Here is a 6,039-nt window from a genome sequence, read left to right as displayed (position 1 = left end):
ACGAATGTATAACAACAAAAAAAAAAAACAAGCAACAGTAAGCAGAAGTAATGAATAAACATGAAATGTAAATATATATATGTACATGTTCTGGTGACTTAACACATTTGTATCGCCCCCTCCAGGTGACAAATGGCCCAACGAAGCGCAATCACGGAGAATACATTAATGTTAGATAGTGACAGGGACGCCATTAGGGCTAAAAGGTTTAGCAATGTTGAATGTGTTTTGAAATGTGCTGCAGTTTTGTTTTCTGTGATGTTGTTTTTCATGGCCTGGTACTATACTCTCTTATCTTTGGTTAATGACATGCACAAGGGGGGAGCGGGGCTAATATGATACGGGAAGGAGCCAACCTAATATGGACTGGAGTAAAGACAATGTGGGGAGAAACATATAGCATTGGTACTAACGGTACAAATGTAACTCAACGTTCAGAACACACAGCTGCAGGTCCAACAATTGTCTCCTTGTCATATCCTGGCATAAATATGAGTAATGATTATGAATCGAATGAATATGATGGCGACCATTATTGGCCGAGCAACCTAGCCAACACAAGCACGCATGCACAGATAGCCATAGGACCTACCTCATATTACGCTGCTGCTACTAATGAGTATACACATGCCATATTCAACAGCAGTGACACTGCCTGGGCTGGAATGTTCCCAATACATTACCAAAAAGGGAGAAGGAGAAGGAAAAGGGGGGCGGGAGGGAAAAGATTCTATATTTATCATGACCTGGGGTTAGATGAAATAGAAGACCCCGCCACCCTGATCAATCTAACAAATGGTACTCGGACATGAGTGCTACGGCAAAGCAAGCAACAGATGAAAGCTGCTATGTCTGTTCACTCATACCTCATGCATCAGGGACACCCAAAATGTTGGTACCGCAGGAAGTGCCCTTGTCGGAGGCTCAATGTTTGATTCACTTAGGTCTGTGTAGGATAAAAAGTACCTTCCAGGCACACACCGTCAGCCTAGAGAAACTGGAGAGTGAGAGAACATGCACGAGCCGGCGTCAAGGAGTAATTTGCCTCAGAGAGCCATTCCTTGTCATAAAAGGGACGAGGTATGCAGAGAACAAATGGCACGATGAAACTATTGAATGCAAAGCACAAGCACTCCGGGGGCTAGCTGAGGACGCGTTCCAATGGATAAAAGGAGTGTGCACCCCCATCTGGTCACAGCACATCACTAAGCTAACATGGATTACAGCACTGGAAAAGCCTATAAAAATACAAAAAGAAGTACCGCACAAACTGTGCTTCCGTGGGGAAGGAAAAGTGAACATGGGGGAAGCAAGGAAATGCAACAAGGCAGTAATAATACCTGAAATGAAGAAAGGCACCGCAGCCCTCATGGACATGTACTGGGTTTGTGGCAAACAAGCCTACCTGCATCTACCTGAATCCTGGAAAGGTACTTGCGCCTTAGCCACTCTCCATACAGCCCTGATGGTAATACCAGAAAGCCATATCCAAGGTGCCCCAACAAGTAAACACAGAACTTCCAGCTTATGAACTGTTGTCAGAATACGAGTTGAAAACAAAGCTGTCACGAAGCAAAAGATCATCCAACTATATTTCGCCTGAATCGTCAAAACTCCTTGCCGAGATCCCACAAAAATACAAGCTGTTCTCATCTGCAGAGACATTTTTCGCATCGCTCCTCGCACCAGGGCTCCAAGCATGATTACAAATAGTATACAAATGCCAAATGGTTACAAATAGTGCGCTGGGAGCTCATACAACTGGCCAACGACACTGAAGAAGGATTCAACGTTATAAAAATAGAGCTCCGCGCCTTACACCTAATGACAATGCAAAACCGATATGTTTTAGATCTCCTCACGGCGATGGACGGTGGTGTTTGCCGAAAAATCGGGGGGGGGGCCTGTTGCACATTCGTGCCATCTGAAGATGCAGATAACGGGACACTCTCACATGTGACAACAGCAGTCCACAATTTAGGGGAGAAGATGAGAACAGAGGGCGGAGCAGGAGAAAGCACATGGTTTGACAACTTGTTCAGCTGGATACCATCATGGGTAAATGGGATGATGAAAATACTGGTCCCTATCATTGTCTTTGTGTTACTATTCTTCTGCGTGTGCCAATTAGGACTCAGGTGTTGTGCAAAAAGCATGCCTACCTCAACTATGATGATGGTAACAATGGGCCGACCGACAACGGTAACAACTATGATAGATGCACAAATACAAACAGGGGAACATAACCCCCCAAAGTACAGGATGATTGCCATCTACAGGCAATATGGGGACAGGGTCGATAATTTATACCACACCACAATCAAGGAACCAACAGAATTGCAATGGTATAACGAGGTGTGGGTAGATTTGGACGGGATGGTGGGATATACTTAACATGCACTCCAGACGAATATGCAAGAAGAGGGAATAGCTTGAGAAGTGTATGCAGAGCATGGATGCCAATAAAGGGCACCCCAGCCTGGGAAGAAGCAGTTGCTGAAGCTGAGTACTACCGAAGGGAAAATGAAAGGAATAAAGTGTCATAATTCGTTACTTTAGAGGTAACGAAAGGGGGGAATGTGTGGGAGCAAGGGGCCATCAGGCACCTTGCATCCTCTACTTCTCAGTACAAAACTCAGACCAAGTGCCTCCAGTAGTGGGTTTGCTCCCTGCCCTTATGCAATGTTAACTTTGGTTGACTTTCGCATAGATGGGACCACTGAGCAGGACACGGGGCATCCATTTTTGTACCCCCTTTCAACTCCATCTTGGTGACTAGGCCTCACTGCGATAGTACAACAACGATTCTCCTCCCTTTCTTGCAGCGGCCAGGCGTGCAGGGCACATGGCCCCCACCCTCGTTCTCACTCTGACTGGAAAACTCTGCGGTTTCATTCTCACGCTGAAGCCAGAGGTGCTTGCAACAAATAATAAATGTAACACACCACTCTTCCTCTGAGATCACTGTCCTGCATGTGAACCAGCATGAGTTAAGCATATAGCTCGTCCATCTCCACAAACGTGTCCTTGCCCCCCGCACCCTCGCCAGTGGAAACTTACTGCTATTGTGACCCTGTGTCCCTGCAAGATATTCCTTTCATGTGCCAGTGCACTGACAACGCCATGATGCCCACCCAGCAGATCCCCAACTAACATTAGACCCCTGCTGCAGTATATCGTTGCCTACCACTAACAAATGCCACATACCAGAGATTCTTATGAATGCAGACCTCAACTTCAACCAGTGTATTATAGTGGTCAAGGCCCCTAACCTAAGACCTGTATAATCCAATGTTATTGATAATATAGATATACGTGTGACTTTTATAGAGACATGACAAACTACTGAAAGACTTTGAACAATTGTTATTTAGTGCATGCATTTTTGAGAATATATGATGTTAGCTTAGATAGTGACCACCCTGCTTCACAGCGACCTGACCATAACCCATTAGGATCAAAGATGTCTAACGTCAATCCTCCAACCAGCCAAGCAACCAACCCGGAGGAAGGGATGCCACCCACACCTGAGGCATCGTGTGGACTGACCAATCCGGAATCAACGTAGTATCCTATGTTAGTTGCGTCATTTACCCTATAAAATGTATTGTAATGATGTGCAGAGCGCTCTCAGAGATCTTTTGAATGCCATTCATCAGATACACCTTGCCTTGAACTCTCGCAGCCTGCTCTCTTTGCCTTATTCCCCGTCCGGGGTGTTTTATTCTTTTGCACGTGTTACACCTTCACTGGTTGACCCAGACTCAAAGACTGTAAACAGGTTTGTCTTATTGGACATGGGCCCAGAATCATCCTTTGGGTCAGTGGGATCTGTCTTAAAGGCAGAAGTTAAAGTATCTGTGTGGAGTGTCGTCGATGTGGAGGTTTCACCATTAACCAGCAGTGGTACATTTGTTCCAGTTGTCATCAAATTACTCCTTTCTTTAGTTGTAGGGACACCAGCTACAGGGGGAATTGAATCAGGTTTTGATTAATGAGTGTTCTTTTAAAAAATCTCATAGTCTTGTTCACCGTGCAGCAAGCCAAATGAGCCACATGAACCACGGAACACGAAACATAACCTGGGCATTTGTCCATCTTTGGACCATCATAAATCATACTTGCTCATTCATCTTTGCCCCTTTCCTCTCCCACCCAGTAAGGTGCAGAATGAGACATGTCTTCTTTTTGGCATGAAAAGGCTGCAGATTTATTTTCACAACATAATAAATTCAAAACACTGCACACAATTTTGTGAAAATAGTTTCGAAGTCCACAGTAGGCACAACACCTCCAACCCTTAGTGTTTGAGCCCCGCCTGCCCTTGCAGGTGTTCCTGGGCTGGGAGAGTGCCGTTTATTCGGGTGAAGCTGAGCCCTCATTGCTACCACCAGACGCCCCTGAATCATAGGCCCCCAAGAGGCGCTGGTCCCGAGAAGAGTGAAGACCCTTCCGGCTTTCCCCATGGCTCATTCAGAGTCTGTATCTAACCACTGGTCGCCAAAACACAGCCACGCCAAAGGTGGGTTACCGCCCACCGTGGCTCCCCCCTTTCCTACTTCATAATTCCAGTGGCTTTGGGCATAACTGCAGTAAAAAACCTCAATGCCTAATGCTGACAAATGCACTCTGTCCTTGGCATAGTCTACCGAAGACTACCAATTGATCAGGTTGTGCCTGATCTGGGGAAAACCTCAGCCCCTGCCACATTCTCCTATTACCCCATTTCCCTTCCTTACTTTTCCACTGCTGCATGGCTTTCAGTGCCCCTCCATTCTTGCCTTGTAAGTATCCTGGACCACCGAATCTTGGTTTTCCCCAACTGTGAGGTCAACTTGTTTGCCATACTTTACCCTCAATACGTTCATCTCCGCTTTTTATTAGGCCAAAAACTTCCCAGCCAACTTGCAGGAGTTACAATGCCGGGGGAGCGCAGTTCCTGACGGGTGAAGTTGAGCTTTATTCCTTTGTTAGAATTTCAAAAACCAACTTTGCCTTCCTTCCCCCTTGCCTCAGTCCTGTCCATTTTTTATCAGGCTAAACTCGCCCCCCACAAGAATCCTCGGTCTGACGGCTCTTGCCGGAGATCTTGTGCAGGCAGAGCGCCGTTTCTGACAGGGAAGCTGACCTTTTAATTCCTTTAGTAAAGCGCCCCTTGTCATTCGGCTTTCAAAGGGAGGCTCCCCACTTGCATTTTTACTTGTCATGTAGGCCCAATCTCCCCCACCCTAATCCTCTGCGGATTGCCTGCCCTTGCAGGAGTTTTACTGGGCTGGAGGAGTGCCGTTCATGACTGGGAGGTGATGGGCGATCCTCTTTTTAAATAGACCTCCTTCCTCCCTTCTATTCCTTAAGTAGGCCAAAGCTCCCCAGCCATAGTCCCAGTAGACTGATTACCTGCAGACGATCCCAGGCTGGGGGAGTGCCGTTCAAGACCCAGACAATCTGAGCTTGTTCTTGTTTCCTACAGGCCTCCCTCGGCCATCTTTCTAGCACTTAAGTAGCGTCTTACTAAAACATATACTGCTACCTACCCGATGCACCACGACCACTGCTACTTGTTTATGGACCCCGGAAGGATGAAAGGCCTTGCCCACCTGTTAATCTAAAACCCCACTCCCAATGCTAACGATGTACCCCAATGCATAGAGAATGATAACTTTCCCAATTTACCTTGCAGCTTTGGTAATGCCTGACACATGGCCCCCAGTAAATCTTGCTTTTCCCTGGGTCAGCCGCCACGTTAAAAGAATCCTGTTTTTCTTTAGTTGAAAGTCGGTAATGTTAACGCTGCTATCTTAATCTTGTACCGACGATGCTACCTAACCCCCACAGTCTGATGACATTATTTCTACTCCTGTTCCTTTGCTCCCAACTTAACCCCCATTGATTGAAACTTATCCAACCTTTTATTTTATACCCATGGTGTTATATTGTTCCAATTTAACCAACCCCAGCGCACAATCAATAGTACATTGAGTTATTCCCCATTAAATTCAAATCGGGCCTTTGTGAGAGTTAACTTTTCCCAGAGTCCTG

Source organism: Ambystoma mexicanum, chromosome 2p, assembly GCF_040938575.1.
Source record: "Ambystoma mexicanum isolate Mex_15411 chromosome 2p, UKY_AmexF1_1, whole genome shotgun sequence".
Lineage (NCBI taxonomy): Eukaryota > Metazoa > Chordata > Amphibia > Caudata > Ambystomatidae > Ambystoma > Ambystoma mexicanum.
The sequence above is the reverse complement of the archived record's forward strand: the minus strand, read 5'-3'. Positions refer to the sequence as shown.